Here is an 18898-nt window from a genome sequence, read left to right as displayed (position 1 = left end):
GCCACATGAACACCTGGTCAATGTGAACATTTTGAAACACTAATTAAATACATTTTGTTGTGGAATTAATATATGGAGCAGCTCATATTTTACTTTTGTAGATTAGCCACATGTACAGTGTGACAGATGGGGGCGCTGTCGTCCCCTTGAACCCTTGGATCAGACGCCAGACACCAGGTAATTTAGTCCAATAACTAAATTTATTATAATAATAATGTGCACAAAGCACCCTCCACTCCACAATATTCATAAACAATACATTAATAATCAATACAATAATCAATCCTCCACACCCAGACGTGTTGTCACCCTGCCACCTGACTCAGCTCGCCTGTCTGGGATCTCCCACAGGCTTTTATAGTTCATGACCTGGAAGTGCTTCTGATCCCTCAGTCCATGTGATTATCCAGCACTTCCGGGTCAGGTGAAAATTCCTTTTCTTCAACCCGGAAGTACATCATTTCTTCTCTCCATGTGACTGGGATGTATTTCCGGGCTGTCTCTGTCTCCGTCTCTGTGCATCCCTGCAGCGTCTCCTGGCGGCCCCGACGTTATCCAGCAGGGCTCCATAGTCCATGATGCCCTGGTGAAATTCAGGGCATCTCCACATCACAGGGTTCTCCCTCTGGTGGTTTGGGGGTATTAGCCGGGATAACCTGCCAGCCATAGTCCACAACAGATAAGAAGGGTATAAAATGGGCAGATGGCTGGTTGGACAAAGCTATGTCCATTAAATTCAGAAAAATGTGAAGCCTCCATTCCTTTTTATATGATACTATATTAAAAACGAGGGGACTGGGCAGTCTCTTGGTCTGGAATCCCTGCAGATTTTATTTTTTTTCTCCAGCCGTCTGGAGTTTTTTTTTTCTGTCCACCCTGGCCATCGGACCTTACTTATTCTATGTTAATTAATGTTGACTTATTTTTATTTTTTATTGTGTCTTCTATTTTTCTATTCTTCATTTTGTAAAGCCCTTTGAGCTACATTTTTTTCTTGTATGAAAATGTGCTATATACTATAAATAAATGTTGTTGTTGTTGTTAAAAAGCCAGTGATTATGTTCCTTTGTATCTCACTCATTCAAATTAAAACAATCACATTGAAAAACCTTATGAATTCTCTCCCATCTATTGCTCATGTTGTTAATCTAAACTGAACACTAAGCCCTTTCAATTTCTCTGCAAGTGCCCAAATTTGATGCTGTCTGATGTTTTACAGATTCTACATAATTTTAATATAACTAAAAAAATTAGTTGATGAAGGATGGCCAGAGAAGGCTTGGGCCTGATTTTGTTTGTGGGTCACCAGTTGATCCTGGCTCTAAAAGGCCACATAGTGCTTTCTGGGCACCAATGATTTATCCTTTGATTAAGATGATAACTACAATGAAAACCTGCAGCCTCTGTAGACATGCTTAGATTGAATAGGGTAGTCATTCTCTAGTAAATAAATTAAACATAAGAGCTGTCTAGAAACATAGCATGCCTTGGAATAAAAATGAATAGAACATAACTTTATTTAACTCAATTAAAAGTGTAAAGGCAGTGAAAATAAAATCTGATAAACGTTCAAGTAAAAGTCACTTCAGAAAAGGCAAAATGACGGATTTCTAAACTCATTTCTCCCTTTCCCTCCTGACTTTTTTAATCAAACAAACTTCCGCATTCCCCTAATATTTCTTCTGCAATTTGACTTTCAGTTTGTTCTTCATTTTCACATGATGAGCACAGCATCAATTACAAGGAAAAGAAAGACATTTTATTTTTAGTAAACTGAAACAAAGCTTTTAATTCACTTATTTTCAGTTGAATACATATTTTGTTGAACAGATTTTAAGGATCCCAAAATGATACTAAAGGCAGAAATGGTATGAGCGTGACATGAAAAAAAAATCACACTGACATCTGTAGAGGTCCTCTTCTTGCAAAGAGGTGGGAAACAGGGGCTGCTGGGAAGCTATAAAGAATAGCGTGCGATTATCACTGTTTGCAGTCTTAGCATGAACTACTGTATCACTTATCCTAATCAAACAAAAACATGAAGACATACATTTGAAGTTTTAGGAGCAATAATTACACTGAAAAAAACAACTAGACAAAATGTACTTGCATATCAGATTACCTTAAGCAGATATGCATTTAACTGTCAGTCTTGTCTTAATGTGTTTGAAATATATGTACTATCTACCAAATGAATGATAAACTGGTGCAGTAAAATTCAATACAAGGCATATCAATCAATGATTATATGGTGTCATTCATTTTGAGCACTTTCCAAGGTTGTACAGGTTGATTAATTATCAATTTACATCTTGCCTGAAGAAGGGGCCTGAGTTGGCTCGAAAGCTTGCATATTGTAATCTTTTTAGTTAGCCAATAAAAGGTGTCATTTTGCTTGGCTTTTCTCTTGATTAATTATCATAAATAAAGGACTGTGTAAGGTGGGAATATCATTTTGTTTTAGCTTACGGAGAATGTCATAAAAGACACGGGTTGTCTGGCATGCTGGCGCAATTGTTGTGTTAGATTTGTGCCTTCTGTGAAAATATTTCTTTGCTATTTGGACTTCAGGCTTCATACATTATATAGTTTATGCCTACATTTTGTCATCTACTACTAGAATATAAAAAACGTTTCTGTTTTAACAATGTGTTTACACAGATTACCGTAGAAACGGAACAGACATGAAATGCGTGTGTTCCAAACAATGATCTATTATTTCCACTCTAAAACTCCACTTCACTCCCAGATACTCAGTCAAGGCATGAGCTGGGAGAAGTTCGAGCACGTTCTAAGTCGGTGGGGGGAAGGAATAGCCGGCTGCTCCAAGCTTCTCTTTATCAGCACATTTAGAGGACAAAGGACGCTGGCGGAGAGGTGAGAACGGTTTTAAGAAGCGATTTAAGGTGGGACGGATTTACGAGTTTTTTCGTAGGCTCTGGTAATTCTAGTGTTAATAAAGGAAGGATATGGATGGACAGGCATCCCAACTGCATTGGTTAGTAGTACCTTTCCCAGTTGGGAGGCCATTACGAGAGAAGGACAGAGGGTGACTGCCTCCCGAGACTTTGTTTTCACCCACAGGTAGCATGCGAGTTGTAGTTTTGCCAGGCAGCCCCGTTGGTGCCACCAGGGCGAGCTGCTGAGAGCAGGCTCCCCATTACAAAGAGGTTTGACCGGACCCAGAAGTGCTTCCAGGTGACAATCCTGTTGCACCAGAATTACTGCAGGGTTCATGTTAAAAAGTAGCCACTCCACCTCATCTGGTAGTCAGATCAGGAGGAAGTGGACAAGGCTTGCTTAGAGGAGAGTGGAGAAAAGGAAAAAAAAGAAACAAAAAGAAACAGAATTGTGTCTAATTTATCAGGTGATAAAAAACTGTAGAAGGTATTTTGTTTAAATGAAAACTTCTTTCCTTGACCTCATGACTGTGTGGTTTGGTTGTGTCTCAGTTTTTGGGGTGCATTTGCACTCCCTACAGGTGACGATCCCTTAATTTGTTCCTTCCTTTTTAATTATTGACAATATTTGGTAAGATTCCTCCTAGATACATAGTACTAGGGTGTTGTACCGTGTTAGCCATTATGAATGTAGTGAAAAGTCAAGTAAAATTACACCTTTTATTGTCTAACTAAAAAGATTACAATATGCAAGCTTTCCAGGCAACTCAGACCCTTTCTTCATATTGTAATCTTTTTAGTTAGCCAAAAAAAGGTGTCATTTTGCTTGACTTCTCACTACATCCTTGATACATCAAATTGAGTGTTTTACTCAATTAACAATACTATCAGATTCTGTTCAAAAGCCAAATTAGTTTTCAACAAGGAAGCGAGATAAAGTTAGTTAAGTTAAATACCAGTAATTATGTGTACCGGTCGGTACTGTCAGTTCCGACCACATTATCAGCCCATTTATTTATAATAACATTATGTCTGTTGCCACTTCTAACAGGGAACACACTTCCAAGAGTTTCGATATAAATTGTGCATATCAGCTCACCTTTGGTCCTCTGAGGGAATTCCCCATTCATCTGTTACTCAGCACGCACAACAAAGAGTACTGGTGCAATTTGTTTTTCAGCTTTAAGAAATTGGGTATTGAAGTATTGAAACACCTCTATAAATTTTGTCTCATCCAAATCGCTCAAATAATGGTTTTACTGACATGTTAATTTGCATGGGACTGTTTTAACCTGGGGTTATTTTTTAGGGCATTTTTATCAATAGTGAAAGGCTTTGTAATCTTTACTGGGACATGAATGCACGGTCTCTAAAAAGCTAGTGATGTGACTAAAATTATGGAGGTCTTCTTGTAATAATTGCTTTACTCCACCTTCTGGTGTAAAATTAATCCCGTCTGAATAGGCCCAAATTTAGTGTGAAAATGTTGATTTTTATTTTGATTACTAGCAAAATACCCGCGCTTCGCAGCAAAGAAGTAGCGTGTTAAAGAAGTTATGAAAAAGAAAAGAAAACATTTTAAAAATAACGTAACATGATTGTCAATTTAATTGTTTTGTGACTGTTATGAGTGTTGCTGTCATCAAGGATTTGATTAACATTATTTGTTTCAATCAGGTTCGTATTTGGAGGACGTGTTGTGTTCAAGTTACATTCCGTGTTTGTCTAGTATTTCCCTGACCATCTCATCTTCGTTGTCAACCGTTGTAAAGATAACAGGTTTCATTCATCGAAGCAATCACTACCCAAATCGGTACTCGTGAATCTAAGATGTTCAACAGGCATTCCCGGTATTAAGTTGTGGATTTGCCAGCGAATATTTAGCGGCAGCGTGTCTATGAACGTAAAAAAGTTTCTCTCGCACTTTTGCTGAGTTTGTGCCAAACACTATTCTATCCCTGACCATCTCATCTTCGTTTACATAAGCACAGCCCTTCACCAGCAATTTTAACTCTGTTACAAAGTGATCAAAAGTCTCGTTTATACCCTGCGTCCTCTCAGTAAACTTGTATCTCGCAAATATCGTATTCGTCTTAGGCATGACAAACGCCAGCAGCAGCATGTCTATGAACTTAATTTAAACTTAAGCTTTACACCTTGCTTTCCATTTCGTTTGCATAAGCACAGTCCTTCATCAGCAATTTGAACTCCGTTACAGCAATTTTAACTCCGTTACAAAGTGATCAAAAGTCTCATTTATACCCTGTGTCCTCTCATTAAACTTGGATCTCGCTAATATCGTATTCGTCTTAGGCATGACAAATAAAAGCGGCAGCGTGTCTATGAACTTAATTTAAAGTTAAGCTTTAAACCTTGCTTTCCTAATCGTTTGCATAAGCACAATCCTTCATCAGCAATTATTTAATGTTAGCTCAGACCCGGCACTTAAAAATTTCTCTCGCACTTTTGCTGAGTTTGTGCCAAACACTATTCTATCCCTGACCATCTCATCTTCGTTTACATAAGCACAGCCCTTCACCAGCAATTTTAACTCCATTACGAAGTGATCAAAAGTCTCGTTTATACCCTGCGTCCTCTCAGTAAACTTGTATCTCGTGAATATCGTATTCGTCTTAGGCGTGACAAATGCCAGCGGCAGCGTGTCTATGAACCTAATTTAAAGTTAAGCTTTACACCTTGCTTTCCTATTCGTTTGCATACGCACAGTCTTTCACCAGCAATTTTAGCTCCGTTACAAAGTCATCAAAAGTCTCGTTTATACCCTGCATCTTCTCATTAAACTTGTATCTTGCGAATATCGTATTCGTCATAGGCATGACAAACGCCAGCAGCAGCGTGTCTATGAACTTAATTGAAACTTATGGTTTACACCGTGCTTTGTTTCTGCAGTAGCTGCACTTATAAATATGTTTGTATGTGTCACTTGCTTCATATTCTTTTGCTGCCTTCTCAATTGTGTAATGCGTTCACAGTCAGTTCACGTGAACCACTCTGAGTACATGCAAGGTTCTCAGCTGTGCTTGTGCTATCTCGTTCGATCTTGCGATGTCCATGTCTTTATTTAATGTTAGCTAAGACCCGGTTTCTCTAGCACTTTCGCTGAGTTTGTGCCAAACACTATTCTATCCCTGACCATCTCATCTTCATTTGCATAAGCACAGTCCTTCACCCGTGAATATTTAGTGGCAGCGTGTCTATTGGATTGCTGCTTACGGACTGTCTTATATGGGCAGGCACTCAATTATGTGGGAGGCGTGACCATGAGGGACGTAACTCCGCCTCACACAGCAACTGAGCTGCAGGCTATGGCCGTATATATGTATGTAAGTAGGTTCCAGTTATGACCGTTACGCGTAGAATTTCGAAATGAAACCTGCCTAACTTTTGTAAGTAAGCTGTAAGGAATGAGCCTGCCAAATTTCAGCCTTCTACCTACACTGGAAGTTGGAGAATTAGTGATGAGTCAGTAAGTGAGTGAGTGAGTGAGTGAGTGAGTGAGTGAGTCAGTCAGTCAGTCAGTCAGTGAGTCAGTCACTGAGGGCTTTGCCTTTTATTAGTATGGATTTGACACATACACCGTTGTGTGAGTACTGCTCTGTGCTATCAGATTGAGGATTGGTGTCACACCACACTACTTTATCTACATACAGACCTAACTCTTCAAAGCTGCCTCTCAAAAATCTAGATTCCCACCAGAAACAACAATTATAATCTTACTGAATAATCAATAACCAATGTACCTTTAGAGAGCATATAGAAATTACTATAACATATTTAATTAACCAGGTTCTGGTCTGTGTGTGTGACATTATGAAGACATGAATGCAATATAAGCAGAGACTACGGTGGCCGAGAAGGGCAAAACAAATTTACATTTCACGAAACAAATTTATAACCATTAAGACAAATTTACAAAGGAAATTCAAATTAACATTTCAGAAAACAATTTTACAATACTGAGAACAATTTACAACTCCCGAGACAAATTTACAAGCGGTAAAACAAATTAACAGATCAGAAAATAACTTTACAAGTGGCCCGAAACAAATTTACAAGCGGCAAATCAAACGGAAAGGGTAGGTACAATACACAGGAAGTGCTTGTTGCTGACCTTGTGTGTCATTCAAACTGTTTTGCGAGGGGAAAATGAGTAGAGTTTGTAGCGATTAAGCACTGCCAGGCGACGATGTTTTGTCCATTTTGTGGTAACCATTTTAGCCAGCTGGCTCGCTTTTGTTATTCTTGTGGGAAATGTTTAGACTTTCTAAAAGAGGCTCTCCAGATGGAAGATGTGAAACGTTGTTGTATAGGCTATGCCAATGAAGGCCACTCCTACAATGTAATCGTTGACATGATGTCCTTTTTACATGGTGTTAACATTAGCTTGCGGTGTCTTAAAACTAAATTTAGAGAAGCCGGGCTATATCGTAGAAAGGAGTATTCCTCCACAAACGCTGCCAGGAATGCCATCAGGTTGGAGCTTCGTGGACCTGGACAACCTTTTGGCTACCGAACGATGTGGCAAGTACTTAGGCAAAAGTACAATTTGCGAGTAAAGGGAGATGATGTTATGGTTTTACTCTGGGAGCTAAATCCTCGAGGATGCGAGAGGAGAGCACGCAGAAGGTTTATAAGAACCTACCACTCAATGGGGCCGAATTATATGTGGCATGCTGATGGTTACGACAAACTAAAGCCATTCGGATTTGCTATTTCTGGATGCATTGATGGATTTTCACGTAAAGTATTGTGGCTTGTAAGTGGACCAACAAATAATCCATCAGTGATCGCTCACAATTTCCTAACTTGTGTGCGACGCCTTGGTGTTGTGCCCATGAGACTGAAGACCGATTGCGGCACGGAGAATGGCATTATGGCTGCAATTCAATGTACCCTACGTCACCAGCACGCCGACTACTACTCGGGAATGTCTAGCCACATGTATGGCTCATCCACAAACAATCAACGCATTGAGTCGTGGTGGTCCATATTCAGAAAGGGAAGGTACGCGTGACCTAAATGAAGTATCGCTCTTCATTATTACTGTTAGCCTACACATTTTACAACTGTGATGCATGTTAAGGAAAAACAAAATATTAAGTTACGTTAAGGCTGCTGATTAATCACCATAAACGTGTTAAAAATGTATGGGATTAACTTTTTAAACGCATCTCCTAAATGCGTTATTTAGGATCCCTGGCCACTTACTGTCTTCTGTAGTGTTGGGGCAACGGTAAAGGTTACGTTACATTAGGGGTGCCCAAGACGTCGATCGCGAAGGTAGTGCAGGTAGAAAGCGTTGCATTCAAAAAAAAATTTTTTGTAAATGTTAGTCTATCATATATCCTCCCTATGGCATTTGCCACTTGATTGACATACAGGGCGGCCAGTCTGAGATCTCTTTTCTTCTAACACACTGGTCATTCTGTACTCGCCATCAAACGCGAGCTACTGCAAAACTCCGGCTGTGATCTAGTTCTTAGATCTTCCAATTTATATCGACTAAAGAAGGGATTTAAAAAAAAATGTTTGGGGAGGGTACGGGCTTTATGTGGAATTGGAAGAGGATTTTTTTTCTCACAATGTCACAATCAAAGTGCGTTTGTCTGATCTGTCAAGCTATCATTGCTATTCCAAAGAAGGAAAATGTGGAAAGGCACTTTCGAACTGTTCATAAAAACTACGAAACTGGCTTCCTTCAGTGATCTGAGAAAGAAAAAGGAGAAGGAACTAAAATCGCAGTTAATTGGACAGCCGTCATTTTTCACTCGGCTGAATTCAAAAGCTCCTTGGCTGCATTATTCGCTCTACTTATTTATGCGAGTCAGCCTTTTCCTACATGACGATTATTAAATCCAAATACTGTAGTGACCATAAATGTATTGAATTGTTATTGTGCCATAAAGGTTATTCAGTTATGCAAGGTACGACAACATATATTTTATGTATAACGTATACTCTCTCTCACTCTATATATATATATATATATATATATATATATATATATATATATATATATATATATATATATATATATAATTTTAATGTAGGAGATCATTTCGACCTGATCATTTTAAAAGGAGCTCTAAGCCGAAAAAGTGTGGGCACCCTGCGTTACATAGTCAAGCCGCTCAAAAATGACAATAATTACTGTTTTTATTATTAGGATTAGTACGGTTTTATTTCCTATAAGTACTGCCCTTTTCTCAAAGTCGTTGCCTTCTGAAGTTGTCACATAGTGCCTGCGGTTCTTCAGGTCGTTTGGTGAGCTGCATTATAAATAAATGGAATTCTGTTTGTTAATATCTTGCTCAGGAATAATGGAGTTCATGAAAATAGATTTATTTTTATTATAAGTATGGTTTTTGTATCTCTTACTTTAAGAAAAAAAGTGCAAAGAAAAGCACGGTTTGTAATGCATTAAATTTTTTAAGTAACTATATAACATATTTGGTTACTTTTTTGTAAGTAATGAGGAATGTGACTAAGTTAATTTTAAAAGTAACACACACCAATACTGGTCTCATTTTTTTTCTTTATCTTGATATCATCTCTTGATCTACAAGTGTAAATAAACTGGTATGCCTAAGCAAATGGCAGAATTAATATGAAGTTTAACCCAGTTATTCATATAGGTCTCAGTTCTGGATGGAGTTATTTGCAGACCTCAGAGATGCAGGACACTTTAATGGAAGTCGTGAACATCAGTGCTTGCTAAGATTTTGCTTCAAGGATGTCATACAGAAGGACCTGGATGAATGCATGACTCTGTGGAACAGTCACCGGATTCGCCCTTCTACAACGCGTCATGTCCTGGAGGAGTGCCCAATGAACTGTACTACTTACCACACAGGTAATGGATTATCATTTCCCAGTAACTTTGTTTTCTTTGTAGCTTAAATGTAAATAAATGTTATTACTCCGATCCATTTCTCAATCTAGATTTGGCTCCAGAGAGTGTGGATTTAGGATTGAATGTACAGAACTGGATACTTTCCCTGAATCAAATCAGCCAATGCATTCATGTGGTGACCTGAACATGCAGGAGTACTTGGACTTTGTTATGGAGCACAGTTACCTACAGAAGCCAGAGAACTGGGAGTCTGCTTCAGAACTGTACATACATCTTAAAGAAATTGCTCAATTATAATTCTTTGTAATAATATAATATAATTCAGATGTAATAATGTACACATTAATGAAACAGTGTGTCAAGCATGCGAAGAGTAACTTGTGCTGTCCATGAATTTTAATTTTTACTGGAAAAACTTCCACATCTGCCCGAAATTGTAAATAAAGGGTGAAATGAAGTAAAAGTAAGGCAAAGTATAAAATAAATAAATGTTTAATTTTAAGTACTCTTGATTTGGCTTTATTACCAGGAAATCTCTCTTTCAGAGCTCAGGATTTGATGAAACAGTCCAAATGTAACATAATATAAACAAGAACACATTAAAACATCTTCAGTTGTAACTTAAACAATAATCAAACATGGTTTCTTCAAAATCTCAAATATAAAAAATGCAGCAGAGTTATATTACAAAATTAAATAGTAACAGTGCTAAAGTGTGTCCACCAGTGCAGATGGATGCGAGTTCTCTAGCTGTAGTGATTTATCCACATCTAGTGGACCCAATCACACCTGATTTAAAAACAGCCAAATCCTGGCGAATTCTGAATTCCAAAATCCATATGTGATTTAAACACACTGTATGAATCCAGCAGTGGTAATTTCATTGTGTTTGCCATTGGGAATGGTGAATCATCCAGGAACTCAATCCTCGGCAGCAGTTCCAATCCAGACGGGGAAAGTGAAGTTAGCCCAGTTGCAAACATGAAAACATCTTCCACGCAAACAGCAGCCTGACCTTCTGTAAAGAAACAGAATTGTTCATTCACATCTTGGCATATTAAGTATTATTTTTAACTACTTGTAAAATAAATAATTATGCAATCTATTTTGCAAACCTTCACAATCAAGGAGATAGTCAGCCCAGTAGCCTAATGTTTGTCCTTCTCTGAGTCTCCTGTTGCTCCCTGATGGACTGAGGTCAGGTTTGAAAAGTCCCTCAAGTTCAAGGGCAGTGACCTTCTTTTCTGAGTGGCACAGGACAGGGATCATCAAAGAAGGATGCTGCTGCAGTGCAGTCAAAAACTGAAGAGCTGAAAGACCATTTTTAAATCTAAAAAGTACAAAATACATCGTTACACTGCTATAAAGTGCTAATCACATAGTGTATGTGTATGGACAGTATGTTAAAAACATGATTACTCCAGTAATTTTCAGCATCTAAGGTAAAATGTGTTTTATTGTATTGAGTCATATTAGAGAAACTTAGTGTTGCTTCTGCATTTTCCCTTTAAACAGGAGTCAATGGGGTATGTTCTTAAAGCCTTTCTGAGTTTCTGGTTTTAGATCACTTATTTTAGATGGTTTAAAGGCTCGAACAGCATGCCTGCCCCCATGTACTACTGTTGAAATGAGACAGGAATCAACTAAAACATTTTTGACCCTGACTCATCACCAGAAACCCTTTTTGAAATCATATATGTTGAAAATTATTGGAACTGTCCTTCACTAATAATGCAGTAGTTGCAAGTTGCTTGTTAACAACTGAATTGCAGACTGACATGTTTGCTTTGAACATGGCAATGTAACTTACAAAAATTGTAAGACTAGGATATGATGGTACCTGTCAATTACACATGAGTTACGGTCGATAATATACCATCGGAGGTAGTCTGATACAATTGTTCCTTTTCTTCAAGAGTAGCCACATATCTCAGACAACCGGCTGTCTGTAACATTGTGCTATATTTTAAAGTACATTCTCGCAAAGCTTCGACAGAAGCAGCACGGTCAATCTAAAACACAAAAAAGGGGCATATACAGTATATATAGTTCTCATAAATTTCTGTTCCATTACTTATCTAGTTTAACTCTATATCTTGTACAATCACAGAACAATAAATGCATTACTCTGTGTATGTTATCAAGGAAGTAATGATTTTCTCAAAGCACTGCCTAATAAATAAACCCTTCCCTACTATAGCATTATGCTTTTCCTACCTCTCGAAAGCTTTCTTTATTTCTTCTTCAGTTACATCATTCACTGTTGCTTTGAATGACGGCTGGCCTGCAAGATACAGTACAAGATCTTCTGAGAGGAAATGCGGACCTGGGCCTCCATGCACAACTGATACCGCAATCATCTTTCCTGCCAAGAAGTACTCATCCTCCCTGAGAGCTATGAATGAAAATCATTCATATTTTAGAATTTTGGGTGATTTACAATTTGAACCACAATTCCAAATTGCTTTTAATGTTATTTCTACTGTTCCACACATATTTAGCAACTACTTTTGGAAACATACAAATATATTCCATAATGCATTAAAATCAAGACAACCCTAAGCATGTTGTTGCTAAATACCTCTGGAGCAGTTCAAGTAACAAAGTGTATCAGTGATGTGATATATAATTACAAGTCACACATCTTAACACTATGTAGACATACCATTTGCATTGTAGACTAAGTAAGTTGTCCTGTTGGTCCATCAAAAATTGGTCGGTCTTTAAGATGGTTCATTAGTAGAGTTAGAAACTCGTCTTGGACCACCTGTATCAATGCCATCCTCAAAACAACAGCATCATCAGTAAATCTGACTAGCATATCACAGGTTTCTGAATATGTTGCACGCTTGAAGCCTCGGACTGCTCCATCCCAGACATTTGACCTTGTAATGTTGAACCGCTAACTCTTCCATGATCAATATGATGACAGCTTTGCAATGATATCAGGTAGTGTAATGTTTACCTCCTCTCTAGAATTACACAAGACTGAGTTACATTTGTGAAATGTCAGACAGTACACAGTTTTCTATTTTTTGCACAACACTGATGAGCAGTAAAGAGCTTCTTTCACATATTATCACAGAAGTAATTCAATCTTTTACCATTAAGTGCACAGAGAAAACCTATTGCTATTGTCAATAACTGCCAGCTTACATGGTTGCGTCTGATAAATTCCCCAAATTTACAGGAACTGGCTCTTCATCCTCTTCTTCAACACATGGTGCATAAAGGTTTGTATATTTACTGTAAAGAAATTACCATTCCTATGTTAAAAGGCAACTCCACCCATTTTACACTAAAACATTCTTCTTAAGTAATTTCCAACCTAAGTAAATCCCTGAAGTATTTTTTGTAAGTTAACCATTCTACAGATATTTTAGAAACAATACGGCAGTTTATTTTTCATCTAATCTAAAAACGTCTACCAAGGGAATAGTCACATTTTGTCAATTGTTTTTGCTTACCTGTAGTAAGTGGACTTAGTCACATTGTATTCAGGTAGATCCAGAGTATCCTCAGTATCAGATATTACTATCTGAAAAATAAAGTGACATGGGGAACTTAAATGTCCAACACAACATAAAACAAAACTAAAAGAAAAAAATATTATGAGGTAACATTTGGTTCAATACTTACCTGTCCAGCTTGAATCGTTGATGAATGTCTGGATGCATCTCTGAAACATGTTAAAATTACCACTTTAGTACAACAAAGTATCATGGAGTTAAAAAAGAAATTTAAAATTATGGTAAATTATAATAATCTAGATAATTTTGCTAAATTTCACAATATTCTTACATTATTTACAACTTCATATATTTAGAGCAAAAACTCAACATAAACTCAAGGGTCTGTCCCAAACATGTGATTAGATCACATTAGCAGCTTACAGATTACTTACATTTGCAAATTGGTACTTACACTACATCTTCTAGTTTGTGTTTGGGTGTACTTTGGTTACAGTCTTCAAAAACCTGAGGGGAAAATACAGCCTATATTATTCTTCTCTTACTACATAAATACTTATCAATGTTGCCTGCTGAAACATGGCAAGTTGTTAGTATTTCTGACAGATAAACTGGCTGAACAATAATCAAAATGATTCATATGTGTTACACCAAATGCCATTTAAAATGTAAATCCTACTGTTTGTCCAAGTACAATGCAGGAATGTATTTTCAAACTCAATTACAGACATTACTAAGTAGCTAGCCTCTGTTGAACCAAAATATTGGCAAGCATTATGCACAGAACAGCTCTGGTTAAGATAATTAATACGGCCATTCAGTATATAGCTTTCCTAAATTATTTGTTTCATGTTAACTCACCATAGTGTCAGCCTGATTGAATTCAATTGTGCTCCTACTTGTAACAAAAATTTCAGAATCTGAGTCTGATTCTGAGCTAACATCCACTGCAGTTAAAGGAAACAAAATCAACACATTATTATGCATTATTATGTACAGTATGTCACAGCACTGTGAAATATGTAAAAGTGCTAAATCATCAGATCCACTAACCTCTTCTAAAGTCTTTTTCAAGGCATATAAAAAAAGATCCTGCAATATGCCTTTCCTATTTCCTTTTTATATTCTGCCAATATGAATGGCCTTTCTGTCCCAGGCACATTGACCACCTCTGAGCAATCTGGATACAAAAGTATATATGGCCCTTCATCCATGTCCTTGTTAAATGTTCTCATTTTCTGAACAGCTAGTTTCAGCAGATCAGGCGCTGCTACCAGAGGGTCTGTAAATAATGGGAGTGTTTTCACTCTTACAGGTTTTAAATCCCTTCCATTTGGCACCATCAATCCTATGTTTATCTAGATAAATAAAAGTAAACAGAATGAGTTTTCTGTAAATTATACATTTATAAGTTTGTTGCATAGAAAGTTAAACACCAAATGGGTCCACTGATTAAACAATAACTGTCCCTGCAACCATTGTCTTGTATACATGACACAAACAGTTAAGCCACCTAACCTGAACTTGTCTCTGTTCTTGTTTTAGTCGTCTCTTTGACCCACAGCTAAAGGACTGTCTTTCTTTTGATTTGAAGTTTCTGTAGTCCATGAACTGTTTATATGATGGGCACGGTTGTTCTTCTGGAATGAACAGAATTGAATATCAACACATTAAGGACAGAATAATTGTAATCATTTATGAACCATAAAATGTATTGATGTGTATTTAGTTCAACTACTTCCACAATATTGTTTAGTATAATTACTCGTAATATGTGACCTTTAGTTTATGACCACTACAGGTAACACTGCTTGTTAAAAGATGAGATGCAAAGGTGTGCTTCTATAAGTTTTTTTAACCAAAAAACAAAAAAAAAAACACATCATGAATCTCTTTACATTTTCTTCACAATACTCTTAAACGGCATAAATATACAGTACACTAGGAAAATCCATTCCATTTCCTGTTGTAAAAGCCATTTGTTAGTTAGATTATAATTAGTTGATATTAGTATTTTGTTGTTAAAATGTTTGTGTATATATTAGTGCATAGTCAATGGGAGGTTCTATTATAATCCCTACAAGCTAAATTGTAAATGGAATATTCTAATTATTTCTTGTCATTCTGACTACACATTATTTCATTTTATGATCTGCCTTGCAGTTGGTAAGGCATGGAGGGCAAACAGCTTCAAACCGTACCGACATACTAAAATGAAGTCTATGTAAGTTTGCAATAGAAACGTAACAAATATAGAAAGTAACTAATTTTTAACCAGAGAAAGCTAAGACTGTAATTAGACCGAGAATACACCTTTTTTCTGTTTTTGCCTTTTATTCTGTGTAATAACTTTTTTCTAAAATGTGATTTTTTTCTTTCAAATTTTCAATAAACATTGTTGAAACGAACTTTATTGGACTGAGAAATTTCTTTTTGTACATGTTTGACTCATGCTGGATCCTACCTTGCCAACTGATGCTCAACCTTTGGAAACGAAAAGACGCAGCTATATGTGTACTTTGAAATGTGCTGGCAATTTCTGAATGTTGAAAATAATACGAGACCAAATCATGTTTTATTTTATTAGGTTACAACCGTTACGAAAGTTAACAGTCCCAGTGTATGTTACGGAAATAATTAAAAAAACGTAAATGACTGCATTAAGTACAACACACATATATACTGTATATCCCAACTTGCACAGAAGTTGTTTATTTGAACGGAATTCTGAATGACTCGTACAACGTCAACTGAGCAATAATAATAATAATAATAATAATAATAAAAAGCCTAGGATAGCTGGCTTTAGAAAGCGTAAAGAGTCCACTTACCGGTACTTTGATTAACATTTCCAGGTGGTTTAGACGTCGGCTGTGCATCTGGTTCTTCCGTGCGGGGAGCCTCTTTTAGAAAGTCTAAACATGTCCCACAAGAATAACAAAAGCGGGCTAACTGGCTAAAATGGTTTCCACAAAATGGACAAAACATTGTCGCTTGATTTACCGTCACAAACTCTGTTCAATGTTCCCTCGCAAAACAGTTTGAATGACACAAAAGGTCAGCAAAAAGCACTTCCTGTGTATTGTACCTACCCTTTCCATTTGATTTGCCGCTTGTAAATTTGTTTCGGGCTACTTGTAAAGTTATTTTCTGATCTGTTAATTTGTTTTACCGCTTGTAAATTTGTCTCGGGAGTTGTAAATTGTTCTCAGTATTGTAAAATTGTTTTCTGAAATGTTAATTTGAATTTCCTTTGTAAATTTGTCTTAATGGTTATAAATTTGTTTCGTGAAATGTAAATTTGTTTTGCCCTTCTCGGCCACCGTAAGAGACTACTGTAGCTCTTTAATAACCAACCAAGTGATACAATCTGAGATTTTACTTTATAGAGGAATGTTTAAAAAGAGAGCAAGCATATAAACAAACTACCATTTTGACAAACTATTTTAAATAAAAAGTGTGCATAGCATGTCTAGCTGTACTTCAAATGTTTGCATACAGCAAGTTTATTTTATATATTACTTAGTGGTTTCTCAAAAACAAATATGAAAAAGTATCAGGCATTCATTTTTCTCGTTTCATTTTGTCTACTATGCAAAAGTCTTAGGCAACCTAGATTTGTTGTTATAAATTTTATCTTAATTTTGACTTCTTTATCTGTGTTTTTTTGGTCTTCTGCATTACTGTGTAAGCAGAAAAAAGCACATTTAGATTTCTAAATAATAACTTTCCAAAACACTAAGTCATATTTTTTTGTTTTGTTTAAGAAAGTAATACATAACACGTTCATGTGAATCTAGCTGCAGTACTCTGATCAGTCTATAGGGGCAATGTGGAGTAAAAAAAAACACACACTTGGGATCCCCATTTTGCAAAATGTTTTTTGAAATTACTCCTCAAAACTATTTTTATTTTTATTTTTATTAAAGTAACATCATTTGTTACAAAACCGTTAAAAATCTTACCCATAAGTCTTTAATCATGGTTAAAAAATGTGTATATATATATATATATATATATATATATATATATATATATATATATATATATATATATATAACTATACCATACCGCGCAGTGGCAAAGTGCTGCCTTAAAATTTTTATTAAGAAGAAAATTAAACCTTTTTAAACTGAGGGAAAATATACCAATAATTATTTGTTAAGGATCTCTTTGTATACCACATTGTGAGTTCGGCCCTCCGGTTGTAATATGACCAAGCTGTAGCTGTGCACTGAGCTTACTCTTGAGCATGCAACGTACAGTTGGCCATGTGAACAGTAATCTTGTTTCAAATCTCACAGCTTGGATTGCTGCTGTCATAATCGGTTTGAGTTTCATGGTTTGTTTCAATTACGACAGTATTTGTAGGACTTGTGTTGAAGAGACATTTGGCATCTGTCAAGCGTTGTAAGCATACAACCAGTTTCATCAATAACTTTACATCCAGCTTTTGAGAATTTAAACATTCATAAATATCAAAGTGACCACTACTGAAATCGTCACCTGTGAATTTAAGATGTTTAAGAGGCATTGGCGGTTGTCGAAAGGTGTAAAATATTTGGCCATTTCGGTACACTTGAAAGCGACAACCGAACAATTCAGCAGCAGCCATCAACTCATATGCAGATCCATAGGTGAAGGGCTTAAGTATTTCACTCTTCTAGTGCTCCTGTGAAGTATAATTATCTCCTGTACCGTCATCAGTCCACACCTTGAACCTGTCCCAGTCATTCGATACATAAGACACAATGTTCCTCCGGATATCAAGAGTGAGCCTGATATATGTAACAAAGAGAATGGAAAAGGTAGGTGCCACCTCCAGGCATGGAAACCACTCGGTATGTGACAGTTCTTTGATCGATGGTGATCACCTCGATAGACATGTTAATGGGGGTACGGTTGGAATGATAAAGGAAATGGGTACCTGAACAATGTAAAGTAAGTCTAAAATACCTACACAATAACTATAATCGTAATAAATGAACAATAAAACAACGGAGAAGCCGTGGATTAAATAAAAGGCTGTAGTTATCAGCAGGGAGACGTGAATCCCTTGGCGAAGCAAGGAAGGGAATGTAGAGACTGGAGCGACGGATGGCCTTATATAGGCAGGCAGCCAACAACGTGGAAGGCGTTGGGATGGGGGACCCAACGCTGCCTCACACGGTGATCGAGCTGCAGGCTATGGACATATATATGTACGTAAGTAGGATTGAGTTAGCATTGGGAACCTGCGTACCAAATTTCTTGAAGATGGGCCCATAAGTAACAAAGACCGTTGAAAAGTTCAATATGGCGGCCGACAGTGGCATCATACCACTGAAATAAGTACGTACATTGGTTTCGGTTAGCGCAGGGAAGCCGCCTATCAAATTTCATGAAGAAGGGGCCATAAATAAGAAAGTTCAACATGACGCACGTTGTTGACCGTTATGACCATTACACGTAGAATTTCGAAATGAAACCTGCTTAACCTTTGTAAGTAAGCTGTAAGTAATGAGCCTGCCAAAGTTCAGCCTTCTACCTACACAGGAAGTTGGAGAATTAGTGACATTGGAAAGCTCAATATGGCGGCCGTCAGTGGCGTCATACCACCAAAATAAGTATGTACATCGGTTTTGGTTAGCGCAGGGAAGCCACCTACCAAATTT

The 18898-nt window shown here is 37.0% G+C and overlaps 1 pseudogene; it reads right to left on the bottom strand.

Moving 5' to 3' along the window:
- Positions 1 to 10250: 10250 nt before the first annotated feature.
- On the bottom strand, positions 10251 to 16327 carry LOC120533678 (annotated as a pseudogene).
- Between the last annotated feature and the right edge of the window lie 2571 nt (positions 16328 to 18898).

The sequence above is a fragment of the Polypterus senegalus genome, chromosome 8 (genome assembly GCF_016835505.1).
Source record: "Polypterus senegalus isolate Bchr_013 chromosome 8, ASM1683550v1, whole genome shotgun sequence".
Classification (NCBI taxonomy): Eukaryota; Metazoa; Chordata; class Cladistia; order Polypteriformes; family Polypteridae; genus Polypterus; species Polypterus senegalus.
The sequence above is the reverse complement of the archived record's forward strand: the minus strand, read 5'-3'. Positions and strand labels throughout refer to the sequence as shown.